This window comes from Salvelinus alpinus, chromosome 4, assembly GCF_045679555.1.
Source record: "Salvelinus alpinus chromosome 4, SLU_Salpinus.1, whole genome shotgun sequence".
Lineage (NCBI taxonomy): Eukaryota > Metazoa > Chordata > Actinopteri > Salmoniformes > Salmonidae > Salvelinus > Salvelinus alpinus.
This window is the reverse complement of record NC_092089.1, coordinates 8,115,169-8,130,301: the sequence shown is the minus strand read 5'-3', so window position 1 is coordinate 8,130,301 and position 15,133 is coordinate 8,115,169.

Sequence of the window (15,133 nt, the reverse complement as noted above, 5' to 3'; positions counted from 1 at the left end):
ACCACTAAGAGTATCCCACATTATCACCACTAAGTGTATCCCACATAATAACCACTAAGAGTATCCCACATTGTAACCACTAAGAGTACCCCACATTGTAACCACTAAGAGTATCCCACATTATAACCACTAAGAGTATCCCACATTATAACCACTAAGAGTATCCCACATTGTAACCACTAAGAGTATCCCACATAATAACCACTAAGAGTATCCCACATTATAACCACTAAGAGTATCCCACATTGTAACCACTAAGAGTATCCCACATAATAACCACTAAGAGTATCCCACATAATAACCACTAAGAGTATCCCACATTATAACCACTAAGAGTATCCCACATAATAACCACTAAGAGTATCCCACATTATAACCACTAAGAGTATCCCACATTATAACCACTAAGAGTATCCCACATTATAACCACTAAGAGTATCCCACATTATAACCACTAAGAGTATCCCACATTATAACCACTAAGAGTATCCCACATTGTAACCACTAAGAGTATCCCACATAATAACCACTAAGAGTATCCCACATTATAACCACTAAGAGTATCCCACATTGTAACCACTAAGAGTATCCCACATAATAACCACTAAGAGTATCCCACATTGTAACCACTAAGAGTATCCCACATAATAACCACTAAGAGTATCCCACATTGTAACCACTAAGAGTATCCCACATTATAACCACTAAGAGTATCCCACATAATAACCACTAAGAGTATCCCACATTGTAACCACTAAGAGTATCCCACATTATAACCACTAAGAGTATCCCACATTATAACCACTAAGAGTATCCCACATAATAACCACTAAGAGTATCCCACATTATCACCACTAAGAGTATCCCACATTATAACCACTAAGAGTATCCCACATTATAACCACTAAGAGTATCCCACATTATAACCACTAAGAGTATCCCACATTATAACCACTAAGAGTATCCCACATTATCACCACTAAGAGTATCCCACATTATAACCACTAAGAGTATCCCACATTATAACCACTAAGAGTATCCCACATTATAACCACTAAGAGTATTCCACATTGTAACCACTAAGAGTATCCCACATTATCACCACTAAGAGTATCCCACATTATAACCACTAAGAGTATCCCACATTATAACCACTAAGAGTATCCCACATAATAACCACTAAGAGTATACCACATTATAACCACTAAGAGTATACCACATTGTAACCACTAAGAGTATCCCACATTATAACCACTAAGAGTATCCCACATTGTAACCACTAAGAGTATACCACATTATAACCACTAAGAGTATACCACATTATAACCACTAAGAGTATCCCACATTGTAACCACTAAGAGTATCCCACATTATAACCACTAAGAGTACCCCACATTATAACCACTAAGAGTATCCCACATTGTAACCACTAAGAGTATCCCACATTATAACCACTAAGAGTATCCCACATTATAACCACTAAGAGTATCCCACATTTTAACCACTAAGAGTATCCCACATAATAACCACTAAGAGTATCCCACATTATCACCACTAAGAGTATCCCACATTTTAACCACTAAGAGTATCCCACATTATAACCACTAAGAGTATCCCACATTATAACCACTAAGAGTATCCCACATTATAACCACTAAGAGTATCCCACATTATAACCACTAAGAGTATTCCACATTGTAACCACTAAGAGTATCCCACATTATCACCACTAAGAGTATCCCACATTATAACCACTAAGAGTATCCCACATTATAACCACTAAGAGTATCCCACATAATAACCACTAAGAGTATACCACATTATAACCACTAAGAGTATACCACATTGTAACCACTAAGAGTATCCCACATTATAACCACTAAGAGTATCCCACATTGTAACCACTAAGAGTATACCACATTATAACCACTAAGAGTATACCACATTATAACCACTAAGAGTATCCCACATTGTAACCACTAAGAGTATCCCACATTATAACCACTAAGAGTACCCCACATTATAACCACTAAGAGTATCCCACATTGTAACCACTAAGAGTATCCCACATTATAACCACTAAGAGTATCCCACATTATAACCACTAAGAGTATCCCACATTTTAACCACTAAGAGTATCCCACATAATAACCACTAAGAGTATCCCACATTATCACCACTAAGAGTATCCCACATTTTAACCACTAAGAGTATCCCACATTATAACCACTAAGAGTATCCCACATTATAACCACTAAGAGTATCCCACATTTTAACCACTAAGAGTATCCCACATTTTAACCACTAAGAGTATACCACATTATAACCACTAAGAGTATACCACATTATAACCACTAAGAGTATCCCACATTTTAACCACTAAGAGTATCCCACATAATAACCACTAAGAGTATCCCACATTATCACCACTAAGAGTATCCCACATTATAACCACTAAGAGTATACCACATTATAACCACTAAGAGTATCCCACATTATAACCACTAAGAGTATCCCACATTATCACCACTAAGAGTATCCCACATTTTAACCACTAAGAGTATACCACATTATAACCACTAAGAGTATACCACATTATAACCACTAAGAGTATCCCACATTGTAACCACTAAGAGTATCCCACATTATAACCACTAAGAGTATCCCACATTATAACCACTAAGAGTATCCCACATTGTAACCACTAAGAGTATCCCACATTATAACCACTAAGAGTATCCCACATTATAACCACTAAGAGTATCCCACATTATAACCACTAAGAGTATCCCACATTATAACCACTAAGAGTATCCCACATAATAACCACTAAGAGTATCCCACATTGTAACCATGTCTACTTTTGACCAGTCAGTTTATTTAGATTTCTCTATCTAGGAAGAGTAATATCTTCAGCTCTAGCTGCACCGGCCACAGGGTCTCTCTCTCTGCTGAGTTTCCTGTTCTGTCATCAGAAGTCTGTTCATCTGGATGTCAAAAGCCTTCTTCTGCTCATTTTGAACCGATCAGAGATGATAGGTTAGTGAATAAAAAACATTGCCTTCAGCAAATATGAAAGGAAAAACAGAAAAGACTGCAAGAAAACTGAATAAGACTCATCCTTTGTTTCATTGTCAGGGGCACTCCGAGGTGACTTGAATAACTTATTTATGCACTGTAAGCAGAACAATAGAGAGAAATGATTAAATACAGACTCTTCAAGCTATAGACATCTCATTGTGGAGGGCCCAGGCTTGCCACTGGGCTGCCGTGATACAAGCAGTATGAGCTGATAGCTGATACAATTTGCCAGGCGATTTGAAGGGGGAGTGTGGTGGGTGGGGGGGGGGACGGCTCTGGCTGAGCCTAGCGCTGACAGGCTCTAAGAGCTATAATAAAATCATTAGAATGTAAATGCTTTATTGCAAAATAAGAGCCTCAAGCTAGGGTGACATTATCTACCGCCGCCGAATGAAAGGGCCGATTAGCATTCCCTGATTCAATGATAGAGACTTATCTTTATTAAAATTTGTCAAATGGAGTCTTCATTTTCCATGATTGAGTTTTAAACAGATGTAATATCAGGTGCAGTGTGAGAAGAGGAGCGGAGGCCCAGGACATCATTAGTGGACACAGTTCTTCTCTACATATGTTTCATAACCAACAAATTGGATTTCTGATTTAACGTGTGTCACTATCTAATACATTTGAATAAAAATATGGGTGAGTTTACAAAAAAATAATTATTGAAAGTGTACACCTCTTTAACACGTGTCTCATAAATGTGGAATTTGATTTGTTTGGGTATGTGAATCGCTGTGTGTCTAGTTATTGTTGCACAATATGAAGGTTCGTATTTGACTTGATTTAAAACTTCATATTCCTGATAGAAATAGTCAGAGCCGATTCAGTCGAGAGAAAGAAATCATATGGGTTAGGGTTAGTACTGAGACAGGAGATAGATATCATATGGGTTAGGGTTAGTACTGAAACAGGAGATAGATACCATATGGGTTAGGGTTAGTATTGAGACAGGAGATAGATATCATATGGGTTAGGGTTAGTACTGAGACAGGAGATAGATATCATATGGGTTAGGGTTAGTACTGAGACAGGATATAGATATCATATGGGTTAGGGTTAGTACTGAGACAGGAGATAGATATCATATGGGTTAGGGTTAGTACTGAGACAGGAGATAGATATCATATGGGTTAGGGTTAGTATTGAGACAGGAGATAGATATCATATGGGTTAGGGTTAGTACTGAGACAGGAGATAGATATCATATGGGTTAGGGTTAGTACTGAGACAGGAGATAGATATCATATGGGTTAGGGTTAGTACTGAGACAGGAGATAGATAACATATGGGTTAGGGTTAGTACTGAGACAGGAGATAGATATCATATGGGTTAGGGTTAGTACTGAGACAGGAGATAGATATCATATGGGTTAGGGTTAGTATTGAGACAGGAGATAGATATCATATGGGTTAGGGTTAGTATTAAGACAGGAGATAGATACCATATGGGTTAGGGTTAGTACTGAGACAGGATATAGATAACATATGGGTTAGGATTAGTACTGAGACAGGAGATAGATATCATATGGGTTAAGGTTAGTACTGAGACAGGAGATATATATCATATGGGTCAGGGTTAGTACTGAGACATGATATAGATATCATATGGGTTAGGGTTAGTATTAAGACAGGAGATAGATACCATATGGGTTAGGGTTAGTACTGAGACAGGATATAGATAACATATGGGTTAGGGTTAGTACTGAGACAGGAGATAGATATCATATGGGTTAGGATTAGTATTGAGACAGGAGATAGATATCATATGGGTTAGGATTAGTATTGAGACAGGAGATAGATAACATATGGGTTAGGGTTAGTACTGAGACAGGATATAGATAACATATGGGTTAGGATTAGTACTGAGACAGGAGATAGATATCATATGGGTTAGGATTAGTATTGAGACAGGAGATAGATATCATATGGGTTAGGGTTAGTATTGAGATAGGAGATAGATATCATATGGGTTAGGGTTAGTACTGAGACAGGATATAGATAACATATGGGTTAAGATTAGTACTGAGACAGGAGATAGATATCATATGGGTTAGGGTTAGTATTAAGACAGGAGATAGATATCATATGGGTTAGGGTTAGTATTGAGACAGGAGATAGATATCATATGGGTTAGGGTTAGTATTGAGACAGGAGATAGATAGCATATGGGTTAGGGTTAGTATTAAGACAGGAGATAGATATCATATGGGTTAGGGTTAGTATTGAGACAGGAGATAGATATCATATGGGTTAGGGTTAGTACTGAGACAGGTGATAGATATCATATGGGTTAGGGTTAGCATTCAGACAGGACATAGATATCATATGGGTTAGGTTTAGTACTGAGACAGGAGATAGATATCATATGGGTTAGGGTTAGTATTCAGACAGGAGATAGATATCATATGGGTTAGGGTTAGTATTGAGACAGGAGATAGATATCATATGGGTTAGGGTTAGTATTCAGACAGGAGATAGATATCATATGGGTTAGGGTTAGTATTGAGACAGGATATAGATATCATATGGTTTAGGGTTAGTACTGAGACAGGAGATAGATATCATATGGGTTAGGGTTAGTATTAAGACAGGAGATAGATATCATATGGGTTAGGGTTAGTATTGAAACAGGAGATAGATAACATATGGGTTAGGGTTACTATTAAGACAGGAAATAGATATCATATGGGTTAGGGTTAGTACTGAGACAGGAGATAGATATCATATGGGTTAGGGTTAGTACTGAGACAGGAGATATATAAGTCCATTGACCCAGGCGCATTGGCTGTCATAATGTAAGTTACCTAATTTGTCTCTCTATCTCCCCTGAATGCCTCTGTCAATCCTACAGCAAATGTATGCAGTACTCATGTGCCTATGGACCTGTTAGCACTGAGGTGGTTTGCCTTAGTAGAAAGTCCACTGTGTGCAGATCACCCTGCACTATCAGCTCAAACATAAATATCACTGTCTAGTCTACCTCTGATAAGACTCCCAGTAAAGCAATTAAAACAATCAAGAAGCCCGTAAAAGTGCTCGATAAAGCCCACATTAACATATGTAGGCTAAGAAACAAGGTTCATGACATTGATAACTTGCTAGTAACAGATAATAATCTGTTTAATATACTGTCTATCTCTGAAATTCACTTAGATAAAAACCTTTTCGTAATGATACAGTGGTACCAATACATGATTTCAACATCTTCAGATGATACAGGAATACCAATGGTGGAGGTGTTGCCGTTTATGTTCAGAGTCATATTCCTGTAAAGATAAAAGAGGATCTCATGTTAATAAATAATGTTGCAGTAATATGGCTACAGGTTCACCTGCCTCACCTAAAGCCCGTCCTTGTGGGAGCTTCTGTACACCCCCTGTTATATTGTGTTATGGCTTTACACCCCCTGCTATAATGTGGATGAAGAGTTACCTGTCTAAGAGAACACAGAGGGTGTTCTTTAATGGAAGCCTCTCCAACATAATCCAGGTAGAGTCAGGCATTCCCCAGGGCAGCTGTCTAGGCCCCTTAATATTTTCAATCTATGAGTGAAGAATGTGTATCTATGCATGCTGATGACTCAACACAAAGAGTGACTTAGGAAAACTACAATTGGCCCAGAACAGAGCAGCACGGCTGGCCTTTTAAATGTATACAGAGCGCAAACATTAATAATATGTCAATCTCTCCTGGCTCAAAGTAGAGGAGAGATTGACTTCATCACTACTTGAATTTTACGAGAAGTATTGACATGTAGAATGCACCGAGCTGTCTGTTTAAACATTCAGCTCCGTCACCATGCATACCCCACAAGACATGCCACCAGAGAGCTCTTCACAGTCCTCAAGTCAAGAACAGACTACGCACAGTACTGAGACTACACAGTGCACAGTACTGCATAGAGCCATGACTACAGATAAAAATACACCTTATGGAACAGCTGGGACTGTGAAGAGACACACACACACACATGCATACGCACACACGATAACATACAAACTACACACACGCACACATGGCTTTTGTGTTGTAGATGTGTGGCAATAGAGTAGTGGCCTGAGGGAACACACTTATAGTGTTGTGAGATATGCTGTGAAATGTAATGTCATGTTTTTAAAAGTGTGCTTAATTTTGCTGGACCCCAGGAAGAGTAGCTGCTGCCTTGGCAGGAACTAATGGGGATCCATAATAAACCCCAGGAAGAGTAGCTGCTGCCTTGGCAGGAACTAATGTGGATCCATAATAAACTCCAGGAAGAGTAGCTGCTGCCTTGACAGGAACTAATGGGGATCCATACTAAACCCCAGGAAGAGTAGCTGCTGCCTTGGCAGGAACTAATGGGGATCCATAATAAACCCCAGGAAGAGTAGCTGCTGCCTTGGCAGGAACTAATGGGGATCCATAATAAACCCCGGGAAGAGTAGCTGTTGTCTTGACAGGAACTAATGGGGATCCATAATAAACCCCAGGGAGAGTAGCTGCTGCCTTGACAGGAACTAATGGGGATCCATAATAAACCCCAGGAAGAGTAGCTGCTGACTTGGCAGGATCCATAATAAACCCCAGGAAGAGTAGTTGCTGCCTTGGAAGGAACTAATGGGGATCCATAATAAACCCCAGGAAGAGTAGCTGCTGTCTTGACAGGAACTAATGGGGATCCATAATAAACCCCAGGAAGAGTAGCTGCTGCCTTGACAGGAACTAATGGGGATCCATAATAAACCCCAGGAAGAGTAGCTGCTGACTTGGCAGGAACTAATGGGGATCCATAATAAACCCCAGGAAGAGTAGCTGCTGTCTTGACAGGAACTAATGGGGATCCATAATAAACCCCAGGAAGAGTAGCTGCTGTCTTGACAGGAACTAATGGGGATCCATAATAAACCCTAGGAAGAGTAGCTGCTGCCTTGGCAGGAACTAATGGGGATCCATAATAAACCCCAGGAAGAGTAGCTGCTGACTTGGCAGGAACTAATGGGGATCCATAATAAACCCCAGGAAGAGTAGCTGCTGCCTTGGCAGGAACTAATGGGGATCCATAATAAACCCCAGGAAGAGTAGCTGCTGCCTTGGCATGAACTAATGGGGATCCATAATAAACCCCAGGAAGAGTAGCTGCTGTCTTGACAGGAACTAATGGGGATCCATAATAAACCCCAGGAAGAGTAGCTGCTGCCTTGACAGGAACTAATGGGGATCCATAATAAACCCCAGGAAGAGTAGCTGCTGCCTTGGCAGGAACTAATGGGGATCCATAATAAACCCCAGGAAGAGTAGCTGCTGTCTTGACAGGAACTAATGGGGATCCATAATAAACCCCAGGAAGAGTAGCTGCTGTCTTGACAGGAACTAATGGGGATCCATAATAAACCCTAGGAAGAGTAGCTGCTGCCTTGGCAGGAACTAATGGGGATCCATAATAAACCCCAGGAAGAGTAGCTGCTGACTTGGCAGGAACTAATGGGGATCCATAATAAACCCCAGGAAGAGTAGCTGCTGCCTTGGCAGGAACTAATGGGGATCCATAATAAACCCCAGGAAGAGTAGCTGCTGCCTTGGCAGGAACTAATGGGGATCCATAATAAACCCCAGGAAGAGTAGCTGCTGCCTTGGCAGGAACTAATGGGGATCCATATTAAACCCCAGGAAGAGTAACTGCTGCCTTGGCAGGAACTAATGGGGATCCATAATAAACCCCAGGAAGAGTAGCTGCTGACTTGGCAGGAACTAATGGGGATCCATAATAAACCCCAGGAAGAGTAGCTGCTGACTTGGCAGGAACTAATGGGGATCCATAATAAACCCCAGGAAGAGTAGATGCTGCCTTGGCAGGAACTAATGGGGATCCATAATAAACCCCAGGAAGAGTAGCTGCTGCCTTGGCAGGAACTAATGGGGATCCATAATAAACCCCAGGAAGAGTAGCTGCTGCCTTCGCAGGAACTAATGGGGATCCATAATAAACCCCAGGAAGAGTAGCTGCTGCCTTGGCAGGAACTAATGGGGATCCATAATAAACCCCAGGAAGAGTAGCTGCTGACTTGGCAGGAACTAATGGGGATCCATATTAAATACCAAAAAACGTTCACACCTGTAGCGTGTTGTTATGATCGTCAATCACAGCGGCACTACAGTCCGAGGCTCCATGTGCAGCAAGTGAAGTGGGAGATTTCTAAATAATACAAAACAGAATGAAGTTGGCTAAATGAGAAGGAGTAGTTAACAATGATCAACCAACAAGAAGGCTGTTGTTAAATATTAATATGGTTGCTGTAGACGGGGACAGCAGCAAAATAGCCCCAATTAGCCTTGCTATGTTAGCTGGCTAAGTGGCTAACTTAACTGGCTACTGCAGCTAGCTAGCTGGCTGACTTAACTGGCTACTGCAGCTAGCTAGCTGGCAAACTTAACTGGCTACTGCAGCTAGCTAGCTGGCAAACTTAACTGGCTACTGCAGCTAGCTAGCTGGCTGATTTAACTGGCTACTGCAGCTAGCTAGCTGGCTAACTTAACTGGCTACTGCAGCTAGCTAGCTGGCTAACTTAACTGGCTACTGCAGCTAGCTAGCTGGCTAACTTAACTGGCTACTGCAGCTAGCAAGTTTCTTTACATGGATGTTATGCAGTCAAGACAATAACTACCAAATGGTATGATAGATAACCCACGGCAGAAACAACTTTGTCCAACAAGCGTGAGTCGGTTTATGCTGCTCTCTCTCTCTCTCTCTCTCTCTCTCTCTCTCTCTCTCTCTCTCTCTCTCTCTCTCTCTCTCTCTCTCTCTCTCGCCCTCTCACTCTCTCTCTCTCCCTGTCACACACACCGGCCCTGCCCCTCTCTCGCCCCTCCCCCATTCTTCTGCTGAAAGAAGCAGAGCGCACCAGTTCTCTCCCAAGCCGCGCGAACAAGTCCCCATTCAAGTTTCCCCATTGAAGTTTCCCCATTGAGGTTTCCCCATTCAAGTTTCCCAAAATTTGTTTTGCTTTAAAACATGTATTTTGACTATCATGATATTATTAAAAAAGTTAAATAATTTTAAATTTTAAATTCCCATCCCTAGTCACTACACACTGCTTAGCACTAACAGTGTCTAAAGACACAGCAATGTGGCCAAAGGGTTGAAGTCAGTGTCAAGGTCTAGAGAGACAAGGTACAATCTGAACATTATGTTGAAGGTCTGGAGAGCTAGAGAGAACATGTCTGGTACATTCTGATCATTATGTTGAAGGACTAGAGAGAACATGTCTGGTACATTCTGAACATTATGTTGAAGGTCTAGAGAGACAAGGTACATTCTGAACATTATGTTGAAGGACTAGAGAGAACATGTCTGGTACATTCTGAACATTATGTTGAAGGTCTAGAGAGACAAGGTACATTCTGAACATTATGTTGAAGGTCTAGAGAGACAAGGTACAATCTGAACATTATGTTGAAGGTCTAGAGAGGAGAGAGGACATGTCTGGTACATTCTGAACATTATGTTGAAGGTCTAGAGAGGAGAGAGAACATGTCTGGTACATTCTGAACATTATGTTGAAGGTCTAGAGAGGAGAGAGGACATGTCTGGTACATTCTGAACATTATGTTGAAGGTCTAGAGAGAACATGTCTGGTACATTCTGAACATTATGTTGAAGGTCTAGAGAGAACATGTCTGGTACATTCTGAACATTATGTTGAAGGTCTAGAGAGGAGAGAGGACATGTCTGGTACATTCTGAACATTATGTTGAAGGTCTAGAGATGACATGTCTGGTACATTCTGAACATTATGTTGAAGGTCTAGAGAGGAGAGAGAACATGTCTGGTACATTCTGAACATTATGTTGAAGGACTAGAGAGGAGAGAGAACATGTCTGGTACATTCTGAACATTATGTTGAAGGTCTAGAGAGGACATGTCTGGTACATTCTGAACATTATGTTGAAGGACTAGAGAGGACATGTCTGGTACATTCTGAACATTATGTTGAAGGTCTAGAGAGGAGAGAGAACATGTCTGATACATTCTGAACATTATGTTGAAGGTCTAGAGAGGAGAGAGGACATGTCTGCTACATTCTGAACATTATGTTGAAGGACTAGAGAGAACATGTCTGGTACATTCTGAACATCCTGTTGAAGGTCTAGAGAGGACATGTCTGGTACATTCTGAACATCCTGTTGAAGGTCTAGAGAGGACATGTCTGGTACATTCTGAACATCCTGTTGAAGGTCTAGAGAGGAGAGAGGACATGTCTGGTACATTCTGAACATTATGTTGAAGGTCTAGAGAGGACATGTCTGGTACATGTCTGGTACATTCTGAACATCCTGTTGAAGGTGAGTACTACAGACATCTATTGTTAAAAGTTTAAACGGACTAAAACAAGCAAGTAGGTGCAGTATGGCTCATCCAGAGTACGTCCTGTTCATAAAGAAACCATATTCACAAGGTCATACATCTTGTAGAGTAAACTCAGGATCTGCTTTTCACCCCATTCATCCCAGACAAAAGGGGACACAAATTGGTGGGAAAACAGAGAGTAACAGCACAGCGTCCATTAAAGTGAAGGGGACTCCAGGGACCAGCCGATCGTTGTGGGGAAGAATGGTGGAGGAGAGGGACTGGTGGTAGGAGATAAATCACTGCCAGCATGCAGATAACCACACCACAATAAAGATGAATGTCTCCAGGACGCCATGTCCTGGGCCGTGGTGGTTACGGCCCACACCGTGGTGGTTACGGCCCACGCCGTGGTGGTTACGGCCCACGCCCTGGTGGTTACGGCCCACACCCTGGTGGTTACGGCCCACGCCCTGGTGGTTACTGCCCACCCCCTGGTGGTTACGGCCTACACCCTGGTGGTTACGGCCCACACCCTGGTGGTTACGGCCTACGCCCTGGTGGTTAAGGCCCACGCCCTGGTGGTTACGGCCCACGCCCTGGTGGTTACTGCCCACACCCTGGTGGTTACTGCCCACGCCCTGGTGGTTACTGCCCACGCCCTGGTGGTTACGGCCCACGCCCTGGTGGTTACGGCCCACGCCCTGGTGGTTACGGCCCACGCCCTGGTGGTTACGGCCCACACCTTGGTGGTTACGGCCCACACCCTGGTGGTTACGGCCCACGCCCTGGTGGTTAGCCGTGGTGGTTACGGCCCACGCCCTGGTGGTTACGGCCCACGCCCTGGTGGTTACGGCCCACACCCTGGTGGTTACGGCCGTGGTGGTTACTGCCCACCCCCTGGTGGTTACGGCCTACACCCTGGTGGTTACGGCCCACGCCCTGGTGGTTACGGCCCACACCCTGGTGGTTGCGGCCGTGGTGGTTACGGCCCACGCCCTGGTGGTTACGGCCCACGCCGTGGTGGTTACTGCCCACCCCCTGGTGGTTACGGCCTACACCCTGGTGGTTACGGCCCACGCCCTGGTGGTTACGGCCCACACCCTGGTGGTTACGGCCGTGGTGGTTACGGCCCACACCCTGGTGGTTACGGCCCACGCCGTGGTGGTTACTGCCCACCCCCTGGTGGTTACGGCCTACACCCTGGTGGTTACGGCCCACACCCTGGTGGTTACGGCCTACGCCCTGGTGGTTAAGGCCCACGCCCTGGTGGTTACGGCCCACGCCCTGGTGGTTACTGCCCACGCCCTGGTGGTTACGGCCCACGCCCTGGTGGTTACGGCCCACGCCCTGGTGGTTACGGCCCACGCCCTGGTGGTTACGGCCCACTCCGTGGTGGTTACGGCTCACACCCTGGTGGTTACGGCCCACGCCCTGGTGGTTACGGCCGTGGTGGTTACGGCCCACGCCCTGGTGGTTACGGCCCACGCCCTGGTGGTTACGGCCCACACCCTGGTGGTTACGGCCGTGGTGGTTACGGCCCACGCCCTGGTGGTTACGGCCCACACCCTGGTGGTTACGGCTCACACCCTGGTGGTTACGGCCCACGCCCTGGTGGTTACGGCCGTGGTGGTTACGGCCCACGCCCAGGTGGTTACGGCCCACGCCCTGGTGGTTACGGCCCACGCCCTGGTGGTTACGGCCCACGCCCTGGTGGTTACGGCCCACGCCCTGGTGGTTACGGCCCACGCCCTGGTGGTTACGGCCCACGCCGTGGTGGTTACTGCCCACCCCCTGGTGGTTACGGCCTACACCCTGGTGGTTACGGCCCACACCCTGGTGGTTACGGCCTACGCCCTGGTGGTTAAGGCCCACGCCCTGGTGGTTACGGCCCACGCCCTGGTGGTTACTGCCCACGCCCTGGTGGTTACGGCCCACGCCCTGGTGGTTACGGCCCACGCCCTGGTGGTTACGGCCCACTCCGTGGTGGTTACGGCTCACACCCTGGTGGTTACGGCCCACGCCCTGGTGGTTACGGCCGTGGTGGTTACGGCCCACGCCCTGGTGGTTACGGCCCACGCCCTGGTGGTTACGGCCCACACCCTGGTGGTTACGGCCGTGGTGGTTACGGCCCACGCCCTGGTGGTTACGGCCCACACCCTGGTGGTTACGGCTCACACCCTGGTGGTTACGGCCCACGCCCTGGTGGTTACGGCCGTGGTGGTTACGGCCCACGCCCAGGTGGTTACGGCCCACGCCCTGGTGGTTACGGCCCACGCCCTGGTGGTTACGGCCCACGCCCTGGTGGTTACGGCCCACGCCCTGGTGGTTACGGCCCACGCCCTGGTGGTTACTGCCCACGCCGTGGTGGTTACGGCCCACGCCCTGGTGGTTACGGCCCACGCCCTGGTGGTTACGGCCTACACCCTGGTGGTTACGGCCCACACCCTGGTGGTTACGGCCTACGCCCTGGTGGTTAAGGCCCACGCCCTGGTGGTTACGGCCCACGCCCTGGTGGTTACTGCCCACACCCTGGTGGTTACTGCCCACGCCCTGGTGGTTACTGCCCACGCCCTGGTGGTTACGGCCCACGCCCTGGTGGTTACGGCCCACGCCCTGGTGGTTACGGCCCACGCCCTGGTGGTTACGGCCCACTCCGTGGTGGTTACGGCTCACACCCTGGTGGTTACGGCCCACGCCCTGGTGGTTACGGCCGTGGTGGTTACGGCCCACGCCCTGGTGGTTACGGCCCACGCCCTGGTGGTTACGGCCCACACCCTGGTGGTTACGGCCGTGGTGGTTACTGCCCACCCCCTGGTGGTTACGGCCTACACCCTGGTGGTTACGGCCCACGCCCTGGTGGTTACGGCCCACACCCTGGTGGTTACGGCCGTGGTGGTTACGGCCCACGCCCTGGTGGTTACGGCCCACGCCGTGGTGGTTACTGCCCACCCCCTGGTGGTTACGGCCGTGGTGGTTACGGCCCACACCCTGGTGGTTACGGCCCACGCCGTGGTGGTTACTGCCCACCCCCTGGTGGTTACGGCCTACACCCTGGTGGTTACGGCCCACACCCTGGTGGTTACGGCCTACGCCCTGGTGGTTAAGGCCCACGCCCTGGTGGTTACGGCCCACGCCCTGGTGGTTACTGCCCACGCCCTGGTGGTTACGGCCCACGCCCTGGTGGTTACGGCCCACGCCCTGGTGGTTACGGCCCACGCCCTGGTGGTTACGGCCCACTCCGTGGTGGTTACGGCTCACACCCTGGTGGTTACGGCCCACGCCCTGGTGGTTACGGCCGTGGTGGTTACGGCCCACGCCCTGGTGGTTACGGCCCACGCCCTGGTGGTTACGGCCCACACCCTGGTGGTTACGGCCGTGGTGGTTACGGCCCACGCCCTGGTGGTTACGGCCCACACCCTGGTGGTTACGGCTCACACCCTGGTGGTTACGGCCCACGCCCTGGTGGTTACGGCCGTGGTGGTTACGGCCCACGCCCAGGTGGTTACGGCCCACGCCCTGGTGGTTACGGCCCACGCCCTGGTGGTTACGGCCCACGCCCTGGTGGTTACGGCCCACGCCCTGGTGGTTACGGCCCACGCCCTGGTGGTTACGGCCCACGCCGTGGTGGTTACGGCCCACGCCCTGGTGGTTACGGCCCACGCCCTGGTGGTTACGGCCCCCGCCCTGGTGGTTACGGCCCACACCCTGGTGGTTACGGCCCAC